Raw genomic sequence first — 21,341 nt, forward strand, 5'->3', positions numbered from 1 at the left:
GCAAAGGACATCAGGTTGCATAATTAATGGAAATTATTTGTGGGCTGTGAGCATTGTCATGCAATAGAGTTCCCATACCTCCTGCAAAGTCCTTGTTATGCTGGAAAGTGTTAATGGCTGCTATCAAGCAAGCCTTTGATCTATAGACAGTCACAGGCCAGACCTGCTAAGCACCAATCTTTCAGGCTGAATGGAAAGAGCAATTAAGCCCCTTAATGTAGCAAGATAGGCGGAGACAACAGAAGCCACCACCCAAGGCAAAGGGCTGCCTGCCAAAGCCTGACCTGAAGCTAAGGACATGTCTTCAGTGGCAATGTTAAAGCACTGCCACAGCACCCAGTGCTCTCAAAAAGCCACCTCTGTGAGGGGAATAGCTACCAGCGCTGCGAACATGGCTCAGTGTGATGCACAATGGTAACAACAAATAATCAGAACTGAACACAGGTGGAAAGCATGTTGCTTGAGCAAGCCACAGAGTGAAATGTTTTTGTATGAAATACCCATTGATTGATTTTAAATCATGAACACATTTATGAATACGAAACTCTGTTCGTCAACAATAAATTTTCCTTCATTGTTTTTCCTCTGTTCAACTCAATGAACATTTTCACAGAAAGCGTCTGCTCTCGTCATAATTTCTTTGATTTTTGCATCAGAAAACTGAAGAAACGAAAATCAAAATGCTTTGGCTGAAACCTGAAAAAATGGGCCAATTTTGTTGTTTACTTTCATCAGCTTTGGACTGAAAACTTTTGGTTCATAGTAGCTAAAACATTTTGTGTGGGGAAGTAGTGAGGAGGGGGGTTTAAGTTAAAATTGTCCACTGAACACTGACAAAAATGAAAAAAAAAAAAAAAGTTTTCATCAAAAATTTGTTGGGAGAAAAAAATCTCTTTATTTTCTTACCAGCTCTATCATTAATATTTGAGAACCCAATTAAACTAAACTAAACTGGTAGAATCAAAGGTTTAGAGTGAAGGGAGTGATCGGCCGTTTAATGGTTTCTGCCTACAGCGATTGCTTCCTATAAATAGGTAGATGTTTAAGGCCAAAGGGGACTTATGATGTGCTAGTCTGACCTCCTGTATAACACAGACCAGAGAACGTGAAGTAATTTCTGCCTCAAGCCCATGAGAGAGAGTGGTATACAACTTTAAGGGTACGAAAAGTAAAACACTGCCAAAGACTTTATGTTAAGATTTTCAACATAAACACAACCAGCATGATTCACGGCATTGTTCTCAGAAGCAAGTTGCTACAGGCACAGGTTATCATGGGGAAACAGAGCACATTCCAATAACCACCTCTCTAATAAAGAGGTTTCATTTCTCACTAGGTGTGGGTAAATATTACATCCGGGCTTGTTTGACTAGGTGGGGAAGGAACCTTTTCCTGGTGGATATGATGTGTTTGCCTGGGATGCTGTGTGCGTTCTAGGCACCAGCCTCTAAGACAAACAGAGCCATCTGTGGAAAATGCTGCTTGTGGGTAGAAACGAGGCGAGGAACGTTTGTGATGGAACAGTCAGGGGGGTGAGCACGGAAAGAGCTTGAGTAACCAGCAGATCCAATGTGCTCTCCTTTCACATGCTGTGCCTTACTGCAGGAATAGTCCCATTGGGCCCCATTACGAGTCTGTGTAGGGGAGTAAAGGGCCATTTTGTTCCTCTGCGTGATGGGTCTCAGTGCAGAGGGAAGCTGCTGCTCCTCCTCCTGCAGAAGTCAGCAGGGAAAGGGTGGGTAGGGCTGCAGAATATCTCTGCCCCCAGCACACTGGTCAGTGCAGCGACAATGGAACAGAGAGGGGAGTCAACTGTCCTGGGATAAAGTGCTCCTACACATTACATCCTCCCCATAGAGCAAGAGGGCCAAGCATATTTATGCAAATGCTTACAGCTAGGCATGAGCTTAAGTGCTTTGCTGGACTGGGGCCTAAAATTGTTCAGAGATGTTCCCGCTCATTTACAGTAGAAACGTTTTAATAGTTGCACCAGTCATTGAATGGATTAGTCACCAGGTCTTTAAAGAAAGGCAGCACGTGGGCGGGCTGGGGGAAGGGTTGGCCCTCATTCTGAAACGGTGAGCCATCAAGGTTCATACCCTTAGCCTGGTGACTGCAGCATTATCCAGGTAGAAAGTCCGTAGATCGGGCTGTCGGATTCCGGCCAGGGACCTTCGCGGCCCCCCAGCTAAAAAGCTATACAGGTGGTCCACTGCACACTGAGCTCTGTGACAACAGCAAGTATCTAAAGCTACCTGCCAGGTGATTCAGTCTCACCAACATCAGGCCTTTAAAAATGGAGAGTCACTGCCCCAAAAATCATGAGATTTAAAAAAAATAAAATAATAATAAACTTTTAAATTGCCTTCTGAGATCTTCAGGTCCATTCAGGTCACATTCACACGCTTTTCTCAGCAGCCATAAGGGCTCGAAATGTGCTATTTTAAAATGAAAGCAGAGATTCTCACCTAAATCACATGCCTCCAGTAGCTGGGGATTTAAGAACCATGCCAAATATTGCAAGACTCGCAAGAGTTGGCAACGCCGGGTGACCTAATTCATGTCTAGGCGATGCGTTTGTGGCGGTGTAGTTCTGCATTGCTTAGCACGCTGCCACTTACAGACAAGCTGGGAATGGGAGTCTGAGCTGCAGTTACCGCATTTCTAAGCTATCCATCTGGGCTTCTCCCACTCAGGAGGGAAGTGTTTGGAGCAGGGAGGCCTGCAAATTCTGCAGGTCCTGAGGCTCTGTGGGGGGAGAGAAGCTGCTTCCCCACAGAGACTGAACCACCCTGCGACGATGGCTGACCCGGAGCTCCAGGGAACCATGCTGCAGCCGCCATTTCCACCCCAGACCTGCACACATGCCTCCCTCGCTGAGCAGCTGCAGGCTGGAGTGAGAGCTAATGCCGTATGGAGCAGCGTTATCTCCCACACAATGATCCGCTTGGCAAGAGAGGGGCAAGGCCCGGACAGCAGCTGTTGCTCTGGCCCATGGAGCTTCAGTGGGCTCAGCATGGGAGGGAAGGCCGTACCACAGGAGTTCCTGCTACCTACTTCCACCCGCCCCCTAACTTGGATCAGCTGGGTTCTGCTCCCTTCCACTCACTAAAGAAGAGGGGCATGTTATAGCCCTAGAGGGAAATCATAGCCTTACTCATATTGGGTAGAGCTGTTACTCTGTGAGTAGGCCCAGGGGAATCAAGGGAGTAAGGTACAGTAGAACAGAATCAAGCTAACTCTTCGAATCATCTTGCGGTCCGATTCCCATTGGGGACCTGCACGCCACTGGCTGCAAGATTAAAGCAGTTACTCTACTGTGCCACCAACTATCATCTCAGCATGAGTAAAGGGATCAGAATCTGGCCCATAGTAGTTGGGAGTTTCATTCATTCACTCGATTTACAATATAATAATAAAAGCTAGCCGAACATTCTAGGGATCTTGGCCAAATATTTTAAAATACATTTTAATGCCGCCCTCCCCCCCAACCCAATACTACTAAATAAATAACCAGACAGCACAAAAATATACCAGCTGCCCCATTTTCCCCCTAAGGTTCTCTAGCTGCTGCTACCTAATGACATACAAAGTAAAAGTAAAAATCAGAACAATTTCATCAGTGTGCAGGAAAAGTGCAATAAACCACAACACTAGTCACCATTGTGGAACACTCCCAATGGAAACCATTGTTGCGATGGTTTGGGGAGCTTTTCTTGATAGCAAGGTACTGTAAAGAAAACAAATTGGGGGCAACCAAGAAAGCCAATATATGAATAACAGAGGGCACTAGCATCCCAGGTATGCATCTGGGTGGGTGGGAAAAGAATGAGTCATTATCCTAATGGAGAGTTACCCAGGCAATAAATGTGTGAGTAAGCATAAAACGACAATGAATCATGATTGCATGGGCAGAACTGGAGCAGGCTTGTTAGGGATGGGCACAGTTCAGAGTTGAAGTTTGGTTATCATAAGAACGGCCATACTGGGTCAGACCAATGGTCCATCTAGCCCAGTATCTGTCTTCTGACAGTGGCCAATGCCAGGTGCCCCAGAGAGAATGAACAGAACAGGGAATCATCAAATGATCCATCCCCTGTTGCCCATTCCCAATTTCTGGCAAACAGAGGCTAGGGACACCATCCCTGCCCATCCTGGCTAATAGCCATTGATGGACCTATCCTCTGTGAATTTATCTAGTTCTTTTTTGAACCCTGCTATAGTCTTGGCCTTCACCTCGCCTTGCCATACTGCATGGGCAGGGAAACAATTAGTGTTCTGGCACTAGTGTGTCAGTGCACAGGCCTGTTGTTGAGCCCACACCAGCTCTGGGACTGAAGCAGCTTTTCAGGCCGGCTGTGGCAGCTGTCCACCCCTTGTTCATTTCAGGGGATAGGGCGTGAGGGCATTGCTAGCCGGAAACATCCACTGTCTGCAGAGTTCACACCTGGTGCAGCCTACAGCAGGCAGTGACCTTGTAGGGGGTGCAATCTGTATTTGATGCTGAACTTCTCCAGGGTTGTGCGTGAACAATTCACTTCTCTAGGGTTGGCCAAATTCTGATTCTCACCAGCAGTCAGAGCAAAGGGACAAGCAAATAATAATATGATCAGGCTGCTAGGTGTGGATGCGGAGGAATCTTTGTAGCTCACAGAGGAGTAACTAAAGAGCAGTACATAAGCAAATACAAAAATAAACCCAACACCACGGAATCAAATCCAGAGACAATAAAGAGAATTTTCCCCAGGACTTATAGAACATTGCACAAGCCAAATGACAGCCAGGTAACCCCAAGTGCCACACAAATGTAAGGACTTAGCCAAGTATTATCAACATCTAGTATTATTTTATTAAATTATATCTTTATAAAAAGGTATTTCTCCACATTTTGAACATCTCTCTCTCTCCTCTTCTGAATTTACTACTCTCCTGCCAAACTTTGCTCTCATCCAGGAGCGCTGGCAGTGCTATCTAGCAATGAGACAGCTTAACAAACACATGTTGCAGGAACAACTATTTTCAACAAAGGAACCAACCAAGCCCCAGGGCAGTGGATCCAGATTTTTGATAAGCAAACAACCCGCATTAATTTACAGGAGAACAACAATATGGCTAGTTGGGGATTAAGTTCTTTCTTTCACTAGATGCCATAGTCAATGGCAGACATACTTTAATTGTACTGGTCCGGAACACCCACCTACAACGCTCTTAAAAATGTAGATTGGAATCCAGCTCTTCGGAGAGAGAGCTACCTGCCTTAAAGAGAAACAGGACTCATTTTGCTCAGCCCAACAGTTTAAAAGTTGTACACGGAAGACGTGCTTGTCAACAGGTATTGTGAAATGTGTTTGAAAACTAAGGCCAAAAGTTTTCAAGTTTGTGGTCTAAATAACAACCTTATTGAGTTTGTAGAACGTGCCCGATGTGTTTGTACAGTGTTTAGCACAGTGGGGCCCTGCTCCATGATGCGGCCCCTAGGCACTACAGGAATACAAACGATCAATAATAATGTTTCAGAAATGATAAGCCTGCCACTACATCCAGCAAAATCAATGGGAACTTGAGAAAAATCAGGCCACTTTTAGTTAGGTGCCTCAAGTACGACTCTTAGGTACCCATTCAGCAGTTCTATCTGTGACAAAATGACCAATGTTGGTATGGTGGGTCCCAAGCTTTTCTTGGCGGAGGGGTAGGACACCACCCCCTTGCCCCTGCTCTTGGGGCACCAACGGCCCCACTAGTGGCCTGGGAAGGCAATAGAGAAGGGAAGCAGGGAAGGAGTCTGGGTTTGTTTCTCCCTCTGAGCCCTAGACCCTCTCAACCCCTGCGGGATTTTTACCCTCTTCCCCCTTGGGTAGGGTTATCCTTGGTCCTTGACGCGGGGGCAGGGTCTCTGGTCTTTCACTTGTCAGCAACACACCTCCGAACTCCAGTCCTCTCTCCTTCCTCACTCCACCCTGTCTGCCTGAAGCAGGGGGGTTTTATTAGGTTCCTGACAGGGCCTTAATTGACTACACATGCTCCAATTAACCTGTAGTAACCTTCCCTAGTCTATAGGGAACCACGCCTTAATTAGCCTAGGGTTTATATATTTCCCCTCTCCCACTGCTCCCTGGCCCTGCTGTATCGCATCTCCTATTCAGCACTTGTTTAAGTCCCGTTCATTTAACTGGACTTAAGCACATAAAGCTTAGCATGCATTAAAGGGCTTTGCTGAATAGGTAGGGATTTGATCCTGAGCGTTAATGCTTAGCTGAATCACTGCTTAACAGCCTAACTTTGGACACCCAATTTTGAAAATGTAGGCCTGAGGATTGTAGTATGCTTGACATGTCTGACTATGCTGCTGGTGATGGCCACCGTATTGAGAAGCAATATAAATTAGGGGCAGGCAGCAATCTAGTGTAGTAATCGGGTTTACAGATCTACCCTGTGAGCTCAGCTGTGAAATAATATATGAAAGTGATAACAAATGCTGATGGGGAAAGGTATGAAAGGAGGCAAATACTGAATTAGTCCAGGTAAAAAGACCTCCTGATATGACAAGGACTGTGTTAGGATCATGCCTGGTAAACAAGAACAACGTGGGACTGAAAATTAATGAGCCAAACTTGGTGTGTTGAAAATTAGGCTTAATTGGTGGACAAAAGAATGAGGGGATGGGCTAATCCACCCATCACTACCTTTGGGGAGAAAGAGGAGCTACTGGAGCAAATTTTACCATCAGGGCTGCCACCCCCACCATTTCCTGGCACGCCAAGCCTTCTTCGTCCCAACCCTGACCAGGCCAGGCACAGAGAGAAGGATCCAGATGACATCACCACCCCTACCAGTTCCAGCTGAATCCCAAACTCCACCTGCGATGAAACGGGATTGGATTTTAACACCAGCAGCTCCTGCTCCTCTCAGCTAACTTCTCTTTTCCCTATAAGGACAGTTATTGTCCGCTAAGTCGGTGGTTCTCAACCGGGGTCAGGGGCCCCCTGGGGGGTCGTGAGCAGGTTTCGGGGGGGCCGCCAAACAGGGCCAGTGTTACACTTGCTGGGACCCAGGGCAGAAAGCTGAACCCCCGCTGTGGGGGGGCTGAAGCCCAGAGCTCCCAGCCTTCTCACCTGGGGCTGAGGCTGAAACCTGAGCAATGTAGCTGTGCCGGGACCCCTGTGGCGTGGGGCCCCAGGCAATGGCCCGGCTTGCTACCCCCTAACACTGGCCCTGGCTTTTATATGCAGAAAAACAGTTGTTGTGGCACTTGTGGACTGTGGAGTTTTTATAGCATGTTGGGAGGTGGGGGGAGCTCAGAAAAAGGTGGAGAACCCCTATGGTAAGTGATCGTCCAATAGGGGGATTTTCCTTCTCTCCAGCTAAAGGGAAAGAGAACAAAGGGTGTTGTTAAAATGAAAGCCGTGTTTAATCCTTTACATTTCAAACGCTGTAACTGTTTTTCCTTCTTTTCTTGATCTCTAATAAAAAGGTTAAAAGGATTCTTAATGGTTGTTTCCCATGGTACGAAACAAACTGGTGTCCCTGTATACCAAACCTCTAGCCCTGTCTTCGATGTTGGACAATGACTGTTATGTTTAAACAGTTTAGCCCTTATATTTCATCTAAATTAATACAACAAGTCCCCACAGCATGTCTTGTCAGAGACTACAATCCATTTTCCACCCTGTTTTTAATGACAGGTTTCAGAGTAGCAGCCGTGTTAGTCTGTATCCGCAAAAAGAACAGGAGTACTTGTGGCACCTTAGAGACTAACAAATTTATTAGAGCATAAGCTGTCGTGGGCTACAGCCCACTTCTTCGGATGCATATAGAGTGGAATAAATATTGAGGAGATATATATACACACATAGAGAGAGCATGAACAGGTGGGAGTTGTCTTACCAACTCTGAGAGACCAATTAAGTAAGAGAAAAAAAACTTTTGAAACTGTCTGTACTGGGCTATCTTGATTATCACTTCAAAAGTTTTTTTTCTCTTACTTAATTGGCCTCTCAGAGTTGGTAAGACAACACCCACCTGTTCATGCTCTCTGTATGTGTGTATATATATCTCCTCAATATTTATTCCACTCTATATGCATCCGAAGAAGTGGGCTGTAGCCCACGACAGCTTATGCTCTAATAAATTTGTTAGTCTCTAAGGTGCCACAAGTACTCCTGTTCTTTTTCCTGTTTTTAATGTTAGGTTTACAACTAAAAGAAAAACAAGATTTTAAATTCAAATATTTCATCTCAATGTCCATATTATTTTTCAGAGGAAGCCAATATTCCAGCAGGATGGAAACAGTTACAGACTGTTTTCAATGCGTTTCCATATTTCCAAGCTTGGAAACAAGATCATTTATCAGTAAGAGGCCTCCCACCAGCAGCAGGTCCAGAAATGACAATTTCTCCTTTTTTCCCCTGGAATGGCAAAAGACATTTGAAAAAGGCTCCAGTGATATTTTCATGGTGTAAAGAGCCCAGTCTCATGGTATAATGGACCATGATTTCATTACAAAACAGGGCTTTTATTGATTAAATGTAGACAAACATCCAAAATATTGAATACATTTCAATGGGTATTCTATTGTTCGACAGTGCAATTAAAACTGCCATTAATCTTTTTGAGTTAATCGCATGAGTTAACTGTGATTAATCGACAGCCCTACTAGAAATCCCTTTACTTCTGTCATCCTTTTCTGTTTTTTATTTCTCAACAGCTCTGCCACATGCAGTGGATTAAATCACTTAATTGCTTGCCACTTTGGACTTGATTCTCAGCTTCCAACTTAAAACAGAACAATCACAAATCTTATTGCAAGCCAGCAACTGATCGAATGTTAGCTGCATTTCTTGAGCATGACATGTGACAGAGCAGTAGAGGTGACTTACCCAGACATACATTGGTGTTTTGTAATAATTGTGGGCAGAATCCTACACCTTTGACATCCATGGCACTTTTACCATTGGCTTCAGCAAACTGGGCGCCTATAACAGCAGAGCTATCCAGCTGCCTAGCACCTTTTATCCAGGAAACCTAGAAACACATTTTACATTGTCCGGTACAGGAGCCAGGAAATTCAGTGCTTATTATGATGTACTTTTTATAGTGCAGTGATGCCAATGAACCCCAATCAAGTATCAGGCACTATGCAAACAAGTCAGTCGCTGCCCCAGAGAGCTCAAAATCTGGAGGTAGACAGGCTGGAACAGGTGGATGAAACAGACAACAAGGATGGAGGGGGAGAAGGAGGGTGGGATGAGGTAACGGTAAAATTAAGAGGGTGAGATCCTGACCCCATTGAAGTCAGTGGCAACTCCCATTGACTTCAGTTGGGTCAGAATTTCTGCCAAAGATTTACTCATAATAATGCAAGTCTCAGCTCATACTGGCCTAACCAATGGCAGATGGCAGTTCTGGTTCCCGTGCATACCCGGGTGCAGAATGCAGATAGTCAATGGTTAGTCATACTCAGAGTTTAAAGGCCAAACGGGACCACTAGCTCATCTTGTGTGATCTCCTGTATCTCACACGAGCCCTCCCTCTGCTCCCCTGCAGGATTCTGATGGTCTTTGCCTTTGGATAGGACCTGCAAGATTGGGAGGAGTCTCCCTGCACCACTGACCCCATGCACGTGGGCAAGGGCCATGGATAATCTGTCCCTTTACATAGCTGATCTCATTTCCTCCTTCTCTTTAATCGCATAGGTAGAGCAGATTCTGGGAGATGCAGAGGCAGACAACAAGCACCCAAGACCTCAAACCTGCCACTCAAGGCATCTTTACCAAGGTTGAGGAGTGAATTCACCAGCCAGTTCTTTGGACCAGAAGTAAGTATGTGAAATACACTCTGTTAATTATATGGGCCAGAACCAAGTCCCAGTGATTAAACTGCAAGTATCCTAAGAGTTTGCTTGGAAGTAAAAACTTGGCAACAAAACAGATGATTTGGATTTGACCCCCATAATTGGCTTGGCAGAATGTACACGGTGATGCAACCACCAGCCTTCTGGCTGAGGACTGGATCATACACATGGGAGCCCATTCATTCTCCTCCACATTGGCCAGAGAATTTACCATAATACGATGTAAAACATTCCCTGCATGCCAGCAAATGGCTGCTGTCTCCACAGAGCTCCAGCCCCCTGCTAGCTCAAGGACAATGAGATTGGGACCAGAAATTGACCCACCTGTAGGCTTCCTGCACCACAGCATATGACACTACTGCTAGGTCACTGCATGGTAATTAATCATCTGCATGTTAGGTGGCACTGGCTTGCCATTATTCATTAGGTCAGAGGTAACTTTTTGCAATCCTTTGACTTTGCCATAAAAATAGTTCTGAGTTCTACCTTAAAAAAAAATCATCATCAGGAAACACCCCAGAAAGATGCATGGTACTTTCAAGACATGCTCCCAAGTCCACCTGCTGCGGCTGGTAGTCATGACTTCGGAGACTTAACATTGCAATGCAAAGAAAACTTGCATCAGCACATTGTCTAAGTCAATATAGAATTCAATGGCAACACTATATCAGGGAACTAGAGGAATGAGAGGCCAAAAGTCAAAATCAGCGAAAAGAGTGAGAAAGAAATGGCACGAAAGGAAATACAGATCAGGAAGCGAATATAAAATCACTGCAGACAAAACTGTGGATGACACAAAGACTGTCAGAATGGTAAATAATTATGGGGCTGGTACATTTATGCATCAATATTAAGTACAAAGTGGTTCAGTATGTTAGCTGTAGATGCCGCGTTTTGAATATCCTGATCTTTGTGCATTTAAATTCTCCATAACAACATCAAATCAAGGGATATTTTTGTTCCTTTTAAGATTTTGCAACATACACTCAATTCCAATATACAAGCAACCCTGAGAAAAATTGGCTCAGGGGCACAAGGAAATCTGCGGGTGATTATTGCATTAATATTATAAACTCTTTGTGCTGGGACCAGAAATCCCTGACTTTCAAACACATCTATCATAAGGGAATGTGCAAGTAAAGCCCCAATGGGAATGCTAAGTATTGATTTTCAAAGAACTAAAACTCAGCCTCTTTAAGGGGTTTCAAGCTGGGCACCCCAAAAATGGTCGGAACCCAAGATCACAAACACTTTCACTTTCTTTAATATTAAGGCAAATATTTTTAGGCATATATTACATTTATACTCACTTTAAGAGCCCTTTACACGGCCAGAGAGGTATGAAGAGGCCACAGTAATTGCAAATCAGGCCCTTAGTATTCTAGCTTATTTTTCTCCCAGTTTTTGAACAGGTGGCATAGCAAGCTGGAAACCCCCCATGCTGCTCATGTCACTTTCTTGGCAACATTTCCTCTGCCAGCAGTGTGCTCCCAAGTGCCAAATGTAATTAAAACCTATTTGCAAATCCATTTTGCTGTGGTTTACACTAGGTGAACCTTTCAGAGAAGACTGGGTAGAGCTCAACCGATTTGTTATGGAAAATCCATATTCAGACTGAGCTGTCTAATAAACCAAAGAACAAGCCTGAGATGCTACCTGAAGGGGAAATTTTCTAAAGTTCCTAAGTCCCATTTTTCAAAGAGGATTTAAGGAGCTAGGAGCGTAAGTATCATTGAAAGCCAATGAAGCCTAAGCTCCTAAGGTCCAGATTTTTATAGCTATTTAGATGCCTAAAGACGTAGACAGACGTTTAATGGGATTTTCATAAACACCTTGGTGTCTCACTCCAATTGAAATCAATGGGAGTTAGGCACCTAAATACCTTTGAGGATCAAGGTATTTAGGCACTTGAAGATTTTTCCCCCCAATACTTTTTCTCAGCAGTTTTGTTTGACAGTCTATCCCCTTCTGTATAACAAGTCACCATGCCAGCGACTTGGCGGCTACAGAGGGCTAATGGTCACATGCTTGGCCACCTCAGTTGATATCAATGTAGAATATTTTGATTCTGTGACTGCTCTTTCTGGGATACTATTCCTAAGTCCCAGTTCAGAAAAGTACTTAAACACATGCTTCACTTTAACCTTGTGAATAGCTCTGTTGATGTTACCGAGCCTACTTTTATGTTTAAAGAAAGGCATATGCTTCAATACCTTGCTTCATCAGGCTTCTCATGCAATATGGACCATCATGCGCTGACCTGCAGTGATAGTCTAATTGTCCTTTGTGTCACACGCTGGGCCGGCTCTAGGCACCAGCAAACCAAGCAGGTGCTTGGGGCAGCACATTTTCAAGGGCAGCATTCTGGCCATTTTTTTTTTTTGCTTCCGGCAGCAAAGGCCTAGAGCCGGCCCTGGCAGCAGCAGCGTGGGGGGCGCCCTGGGGCCGCTGTGGTTCACGCCATGGGGAAGCAGCACTCACACCTTGTGGCTGGGCCGGGCGGGCTTCGAGCGGGGGACACTCAGGCTGAGGGACACCCCACGGGGCACACGGAGCCACCTGCACGTGCCACAGAGCAGCCGCCCCCCCAGCACTGCAGCCAGGGCTGGGCGAAGCGGCCCGAGCCGCCCAGGGACTGTGGCAGGACGGCTAGAAGCAGCAGCAGGAGCGGGGCTATACAGGGCGGGGTGCTGCCGTGCAGGGCCCACGTCCCACTCTCCGGGGCTACCCTGCCCCGGCTCCTCAGCCACCTGCCGGGGTGGTCCCCTGGCTCTGCCCTCCCGGGTCCCAGCCGGTCCTGGAGGCGGGAGCCCTGGATGGAGGGACCCTGGGCTGAGGAGCGGCCCGGGAGCCCCGCTGCTTACCCTGACCCTGCCAGCGCCGGACCGGCTGGAGGTGAGGGGGGAGCAGGCAGAGTCATCACTGGTGGGGGGGAGCCCAGGGCTGGGGCGGCAGGGGGTGCACGTGAGGGGGGGAGAGAGAGAGACCAGGGCTGGGGTGGGGGGCAGCCAAAAAATCTTTTCCTTGGGCGGCGAAAAACCTAGAGCCAGCCCTGGTCTCACGACAGCCAACAGCAAGAAAGAGTAACTCCAGAGACACAGATTTTACATTTTAGAAGTTTGAATCATAAAGGTCAATGTTCCAACACTATGTGATAATAAATTATCTTCTAATCCTCGGTCTTTGATGATAGCATCTCAAATGCATGCACATCAGCTGGTTGTGACTACAGGCTGGGTTTCAGAGCTGATGACTACAGCAAGGTGGCTATTAGCCGTGTGTAGTTTAAAAAGTCCTCTGACACATCAGAATACTTCCGTGGTCACCTTTCATCCCCAGATCTTTGTGTGCTTTACAAACAATTAAACAAACCTCATGGCACTCCTGGGAATGCAACCAAATTAATCTCCCATAAGAAGCAGTGAAACCTAGCTAATTTATGTGGCTTGGGAAATTAGATAGGAGGTTCAAGGTGTCATTCCCTCTCCCCTCCTCTAACATAGTAATAGTTAGAGTTACTGTTGCCAGCTTTCTTGTCTAGGGACCTTAGTTTGCATTTACAGGTTGGGGTGGGGCACGTCACATCTAAAGTGAATACAGAGATTGCACCGTGTGCTTTGAAAGGAAAACCATCAGTGAAGGAAATGAAGAGCCCAAAAAACATTCAGGTGGCACCTGCACATCCCCCCGGCCCCCCACTACACATGGATTTCAATGTCAACCTCTTTTCCCTATAGGCCATCAGGAATGGCCCTCTGGATCGCTAATGGTTCACAGGACAGAGTGCAAGAGAGCCAATCAGTTAGCTGGTTTTCATCATTCCCCCTTTTTCTAAAATATGCCACAAACGACGACTACCTCACCCGAGGCAGCCAATGACTAAACACTTTCTTAAACCTCAGACTGGGAATTTGTTACCCACATGAACTGAAGACATGCTCCCGCTCAACCACAAGGCATGAGTGGGATGCAATAAGTACTGGGTAAAAGTCTACGGGCCATATTATGCAATGAGTCAGACTAGATGATCATAATGGTATCTTCTGGCTTTAACAGCTATGGATTATTTCTTACCATTCTTTACAGTGCAGCTAGAAGCATTAAACTGCAAAATAAATGGTCCCTCTTAGGCTCCTATTAAGTATCTGGCCTCTTGGGACGTGGTGAGAGAATACAGCTGAGTCACCCTTTGGCACCAGCCTCAGCGCTCTCAGTAAGGTGTTCAGCTGACTAAGGCGAAAGGATTTCCACCCTAGGTATGTGGGGGCTGAGTTTTAAAATGATGCCAGTGCTAGCACCGGTGTGGGTCATATGAGATTCCATCCAAGGGTTCCCCACTGGATCCATGCTCTCCGCCCTGTGGAATCACCATGGAAACAAACCCGGGCCTCAGCATTAGGAACCCTTTGAAAAATCCACCTGTGCCAAGGGTGAGCCATGCTGACTGGCACATCAGACCACAGCAGCACCACGGAGCGCACAGCACACCCGACTCCCACAGGATAATTTGGGGAATTCAGGGTTGGGGGAGGGAGCTCAGAGCATAAAGGTAGGTATAAGCAGAGACCAGTGGTGGATGCTTACAGATTCAGAGGGTCCCAGGGCAAGTTAATGCTGACCGTGTCTCTTTTTTAAAGATGTGTGACAGAGACAAAGAGCTCCAACTCAACCTGTCTTGTGTTACATTTACGTACATCTATGCAGCCAAATCACTCACAAACACGCCTGGGTCTTCATTCATTCATTTGCTACCGTTATCCAACAGACAGTTCATTCAAGAAAGCAGATCTCACACTGTGGCTTGTGCACCATACCAGGGACTGAACCATTGTGGCTTCAAGCCCTGCTACTGCCTCAGTTTCCCCTCTTCTTCCTTTGCCATGTAGGTGTTTCCTCAATAAACTCTGCTCTGTTGGGAGTCTAATGGACAGAGTCTAAACTAACACTCTAAACCTTCCAGCCGTCTTTCCCAGGCAAAATCAGTTCTTTGCTGTTTATAATGAGTCAGAGGTGTGTAAAGAAGCCTTCATGCAAATGGGAATCAGGCCCTAGAGATCCCTTTACACACAGCGGAGCTATTTTCAGTGTTTATCTGAATCCAATCTCTGCAACCTTTCGAAGTTCTCCCATCACTGTAGGGCTTGGCCTACCATGTCAGAAGAGTGTACGCACATGGAATTACTCCAGAATAGCTATTCTGGTTTAAATTCACACCCTACCTTAGTCCAGAACAACTTTCATATGTAGACAAGCCCTAAGTAAGCAGAGGTTCCATTCTGCCTGTTGCTTTACAATCAGTTTCCCACCTCAGCTTGTAGGTTCGTCATAGGAACTTCCGTTCCATGCTCTCTCTTTCTGCAGATAAAAAGTCCCGTTGCTGCAGGACATGATGTGTGATCATTTCCTTGGCTGCTACCTGCTGGCATGCGATGCTACGTGAACCCAGAGAACAAATTCCTGCTGTGGGAGGAGGGAACAGAGATTTATCAGAATCAAAGATCACTGAAACAAGGGTGCTACATTGGGCATGCTGCTGCTCTTCTCAATATCCCACACCTAGGACTGGGATGCAGGCAGCACTAGGTGTTTTGTTTTTTAGATGACATCTGTGCAGGGCAAAGGGCCTTTGTCAAAGAAGCCACTCAAATTGCTGGCATGTTGTTAACAATGGGGGGGGGAAATTATAATGAGATTTAATTGACTCAACCCAGCCTTATTAACAGAAGACCTTAGGGAGATCCTCCGCTGGTTTAAACTTTAAATCACTGCAGCATCATTGACTTCAGTGACACAATGACAATTCATATACCAGCTGGGGATCTAGCGTGTGGTCTAATTAGATTGCTGTAGCCTTTGTAGAAGTGTGGGGCATGGGGTTCTGCCACATAAAGAACATCTAATAGTTCAACCTTCTTCCTATGTGGGATGGATCTAGGATTTCTCTTAGCAAAAGAGAGATGGACTGCGTATATGTTTCTATTTTCTGATGATGACTGTGGCCTTTTGGGACCTTCCTTGGGTAGAACGATCTCCAAGCCTGCCCTCTGCTTCTGCTCAATGCCTTGGTCTTGCAAGTCATCTATCCTCTCCCAGGATAGCGATACTGTTCCCCAGCACTTCGGAGTGAGAGTTTCTTGGATCCCCCAATCTTGTAGCCAGATCTGTGTCTCTTGTCAGCTAGAGTAGGCCCCATACTCAATACAGCTTTCAAACTACGTCCTGTCACAAGCACAGGAAGAGTAATTATCAGTCTGGGAGTCCAAAAGGCAATAGAGACGTGCTGCCGCAGTCTAGCTTTCGATTTCTGAGCATCATGTGAGCTCTTAAGCTTGCGTTCCTAAAAGGAGGTGACATGTTCAGGTCTGGATTCTTCATTAGGCTCCTCTGTTCACAGTCAGGCACCTAAAAAAAGGCAGCCTGACTTTCAAAGGTGTTGAGCATCTGTAGCCGCCATTGACTGGAATTGAACACTACCCCTTGAGCCCGTGAACGGGAGTTTAGTGTTAGAAACGCAGGTTTGACCTTATTTTTAGGTCTCAATCCTCGGTGAACAGAAAAGAAGCATAAACCACAAGCCAGTATCGAACCGCTCTCCTTTAAGTGCTACAGCCCCTTCCAAAACCCACGTCTTCCCCAGCTCTCCCTTAGCTGTCGCCTGAGAATTTAATAGCAACGTCTTCTGTGCATCAGCCAGCAAAAGATGCTTGTGGAGCAAAGAGCTCTCATGCAACTCATTCTTCTGCCCTCCCCCCACCACAGACAAAGTGCCTCACGTGGTAACTAGCTTGAGCTGTTTATTCTTCATGCTTTGTATGAGTGTGTCAAACCCAGCTGTGCTGTTCTCAGCTTGGGGATGGAGGGGGAAAGAGAAGGGACTGGTAATATCATGAGGTAAGGGGAATGTGAGTCACTTTGACTCATTCACCCAGAAGCTTGTTTACAAACATCATTCCTGTCCTCAGAATTCCCGCACTCGGGGCAACAGAAAAATAGATCATTCCTGTGGAAGACTACGTATCCGTTTCCAAGATGAGACTGCAGCCACGTGGTTCGCTCTGGATGAGGTAACCAAACCAAAAACCCCATCTGCAGATCATACGGTCAACAAGGGGTTTGTGCGTGAGTGTGAAACCAAGAGGAAGACACTACCGACAGACAAATATGGGGAAGGTAGAAACGGATCTGAATGCCAAGCACGAAGAACTGGTGTCAGAGTTTAAAAAAATAAATAAAGTACAACGACCTCTGAAACAGCAAACAATTCAGCTTACAGGTAGTGACAGCTGGGTCCTAGGTCCCTTGGTACATGACTCCACTAGAAAGAGTGGCCCAAGACTCTGAATTGAGACCTAGATTCAGATCCAAATCCAAATCTCCTCAAAGTTTGCTTGTAGATAGAATCATAGAATATCAGGGTTGGAAGGGACCTCAGGAGGTCATCTTGTCCAACCCCCAGACCAAGTATTCCCATTCAGCCCATTACAGAGAGAAGCTTGAAATTAGATCCAACTTATCCATCGCTTAGTGGGGTGGGAGGCAGCAGTTCTGATCCAGTGTTCTAGTTCAGGCCGATGTCTAGTCCTCACCAATTACATGCAAAGTTAAACATGAAGGGTAAAGTTTTCCTCTTTGAAACTGGCTGCCAATCTCTTCTCCTCAGGGCAGAGACCTGGTGCACATTCAGTAATCCTTTCACTGGCATCAACGGAAGCGTCTCATGCAGACTGAATGCAAAATGTCAGTAGGATCTGCTCAATATGCAGCAACAGTCAACAAAGCGAACAGAATGTGAGGAACCATTAGGAAAGGGATAAATAAGAAGACAGAAAATATCATATTGCCGCTCTATAAATCCATGGTACGCCCACACCGTGAATACTGTGTGCAAACTTTTGGATTGGTGACCCCTTTCACACAGCAGCCCCCCTTATAAATTAACAGCACAGTTTTTCACATTAAACACTATTATAAATGCTGGAGGTGAAGCGGGGTTTAGGCATGGAGGCTGACAGCTCATGACCCCCACATAACCTCACGACCCCCTGAGGGGTCACGACCTCCGGTTTGAGAATCTATAAGGTCTATAAAATCTATAAGGTCTAAAAAATCATGAATGTTGTAGAGAAAGTGAATAAGAAAGTATTATTTACCCTGTCACATGACATGTGAACCCGGGGTCGCCCAATGAAATTAATAGGCAGCCAATTTAAAGCAAACATAAGGAGGTATTTCTTCACCCAATGCACAGTCAACCCATGGAATACATTGCCTGGGGATGTTGTGAAGGCCAATGGTATAACTGGGTTCAAAAAAGAATTAGATACATTCAAGGAGAATCGGTCCATCAATGGCTATTTGCGAAGATGGTCAGGGACTGAACTCTATAATTGCCCTGTTCTGTTCATTTCCTTTGAAGCATCCGGCACATACCACTATCAGAAGACAGGATCCTGGGCTAGATGGACCATTGGTCTGACCTAGTATGGCCATTCTTAAATAGAACACTATTTATCCCTTACTTTTTTTTTTTTTCAGGATGAGGATGAAGGAGATCAGACATCAATGTCTTTATGTTTATTTATCTCCGCAGGGGGGTTGCCCACCCATTGTATACTCAGACTAACCTTCATTCTACACAAACCGGCTGCTTTTTCCCCTGTTTGTGCCCGTAAAGTTAATGGCACCAGAAATCTTGAGTCATAAAACAGAAATGGCATTAGGCATCCCAGCGCGATCTCAAGCTCTGCCCTCTTTATAGAAAATATTAACTCTTTTTAAGATCTTTGTGACACATTTTAAAGGCCATTGTCACAAACGTAGCCCTCGGCAAGTTAGGAGGGGAACGGCTGTTTCAGTTGCTCCATCGATTGAGCCATATTAGCCGTTTCCTTTGTCTTTATTTACGACACAGTGTGGATTGACCCAGGGTAGCTACAGTCATGGTAAATTCCACCACAAAAATAGCCATTACGTGATTCGACGCAGCTCAATAACGCAACAGAGGGGCACACAGGAAATGAGAGGGAAGCATTATTTATGGGAAATGTCATTTTGGAGAAGTTAGACCACTTAGTGAGGGTCTGTTAAAGAGCCACTTAGGCCATAGGGGAAATGTTGCACATAAGCTGTGTGGAAGCTCTTTCACTATTCCAGGGCAGGGGAATTCCACTGAGCTGGCGTACTTTGAAATGTCTGTTTGTTTGAATGAAGCTAGAAAGGGACCCAAAGTGGAATGTGAAATCTGAACAATCCCGGATTTCCAGGGGAGATTGAGATTCACAATCCAAGCCCAGCCCTGCCGTTTTGAGGCTCATTTAGATCGCAAAACGGACACGTCGTGTTTTTAGGTTTCTGACAGTTTGAGCCAAAATCTTACTAGATCCCCTCACAAAAAAAAAAAAAAAAAAAAAAAATTCACAGCACCAGAAAACCTGCAATATGCCCTAACCCTGGGGTAGCTTGAATCTGAACAAGGAAGCCTAACCTAACCTCGATCCAGATCTGCATCTCAACCCTGCCTCCTCAGCATACAGCTAACGAAAAGGGAGATTTGTTTCTTAAATAGGTTCTGGTGCTTGTTCCCCATTAGAATTCACACGTCTCGGTGAAGATGCCAGGTGAAGAAAAAGCTCCAAGAACAGGTGAACCCCAATGATCCTTTTAGTAAAATGCAAATTGTTCCTAATTGTTCCATAAGGAATGAAAATCTACCCACCGCCTGCATTCACCAACCCCAGCAGCTGACTCCCAATCTACTCCCACATGCTACAAACCCTCATAATCCCCTCCTGACCACACCACCTCTCTTGACTGTAGGGATCCTTCCAATTTCCCCTGCTCCACTTCATGCCCTGACCACGCCCCATCACCACTGCCTCCCAGACACCAGAAATGGAAACTTCTGTCTGCCATGTGGTAATGGCAAAGAATCACAGAAAGACTTGGGTTCCTCTAACCCTGAACAAGGAACTCTGTTAGAATCATGAAAACAGCATAATTCTAACGCTACCCTCGCTGTCTTTTTCCTTCACTGTAGAGCTTCTGTCTTCTCAAGTCCCTCCTACCAATCATCTGGCTACTGATTTAGAGAGACAGCACACATCTTTACAGACCCTACTGATTCCCTCCCTGCAATCAAGACATCCCACTGAACTTCACCCTCTCTCCCATTGCTCTCATTCGTGTTATCAGAGGTCCTCCCAATGGGCCAGTCCTGCCCCTTCTACCTCTTGGTAGAAATGGAAAACCTCGGATTCTCCTTTCCAACCAAGCGCAGAGAGATGGACTATAGACTCAAACCGAAATTTTCTAAACACAGAAGTCATGCACACATGTATTTGCATTTGCCTTTGGATTCCTACTCAGCACCCTTCCATTGTGCAGAGCCGCGTATGAATCCAAACCCAGTTGCAAGTGTGCATGCTTGTTTTATATCCCATGGAGCATGTATGCCCTCTAGGGGAAAACACACACACACATATATCTTATTGAGTAAAAATAATTCTACCAGTGGGAGCCAGAAAGGGACATCCGAATGCTTGAACTGTAGCAAAGGAGCAGGTAATGGGGCTGTAACGTGGCTTTATTTCTTCACTGAATCGTCAAGTAAATGCGGAACATATGCAACAAACTGCAACTGGCTGTGTCTCTCCCCGCTTTCCATCCAACAGAAAAATCAGGCCTGTTCAAGAAGTGGTGATTATCTTCCCTTCATCCGAAGAAGTGGGCTGTAGTCCACGAAAGCTTATGCTCTAATAAATTTGTTAGTCTCTAAGGTGCCACAAGTACTCCTGTTCTTCTTTTATCTTCCCTTCGAATGCCTGTTGATACAGTGTCAAATCCTCAGCCGGCGTGAATCAACAATGCTTAATTGCTGTTGCTGGAACTTTGCTGATTCACAGCAGCGGAGGATCTGGCCCATGTGTTACTAATAATACTAGTGACCAGCGTGTGTGGTGACGTATTCCTTGCCATTTTTTTTAAATAGCTAGTTAAAAAATAGGACAATGACAATATGACAATGCATCATTGACCCATTCACTCAGGCAAGTGTGAGAGGAATAGAAGGAGGAGCCACACCCAGCAAGCTATACTAAAGGAGGAAGTGACCCTGCCAGCCACCAAAGACCCCACTCAGGGTCCTCTTTAACAGGCAGTTAACACCGAATAGATAATCTGGGAGTTAGAGGGTCGGTCTCAGGCTCTGTTGGGGAAGGACCACATGTGAGAAGAACAGGAGTACTTGTGGCACCTTAGAGACTAACAAATTTATTTGAGCATAAGCTTTCATGGGCTACAGCCCACTTCATCAGATGCATAGAATGGACCATATAGTAAGAAGATATATCTACATACAGAGAACATGAAAAGATGGAAGTTGCCATACCAACTCTAAGAGGCCAATTAATTAAGATGATCTATTATCATCATCAGGAGAAAAAAAAAACTTTCGTAGTGATAATCAAGATGGCCCATTTCAGACAGTTGACAA

The sequence above is a fragment of the Malaclemys terrapin genome, chromosome 5 (assembly GCF_027887155.1).
Source record: "Malaclemys terrapin pileata isolate rMalTer1 chromosome 5, rMalTer1.hap1, whole genome shotgun sequence".
Classification (NCBI taxonomy): domain Eukaryota; kingdom Metazoa; phylum Chordata; order Testudines; family Emydidae; genus Malaclemys; species Malaclemys terrapin.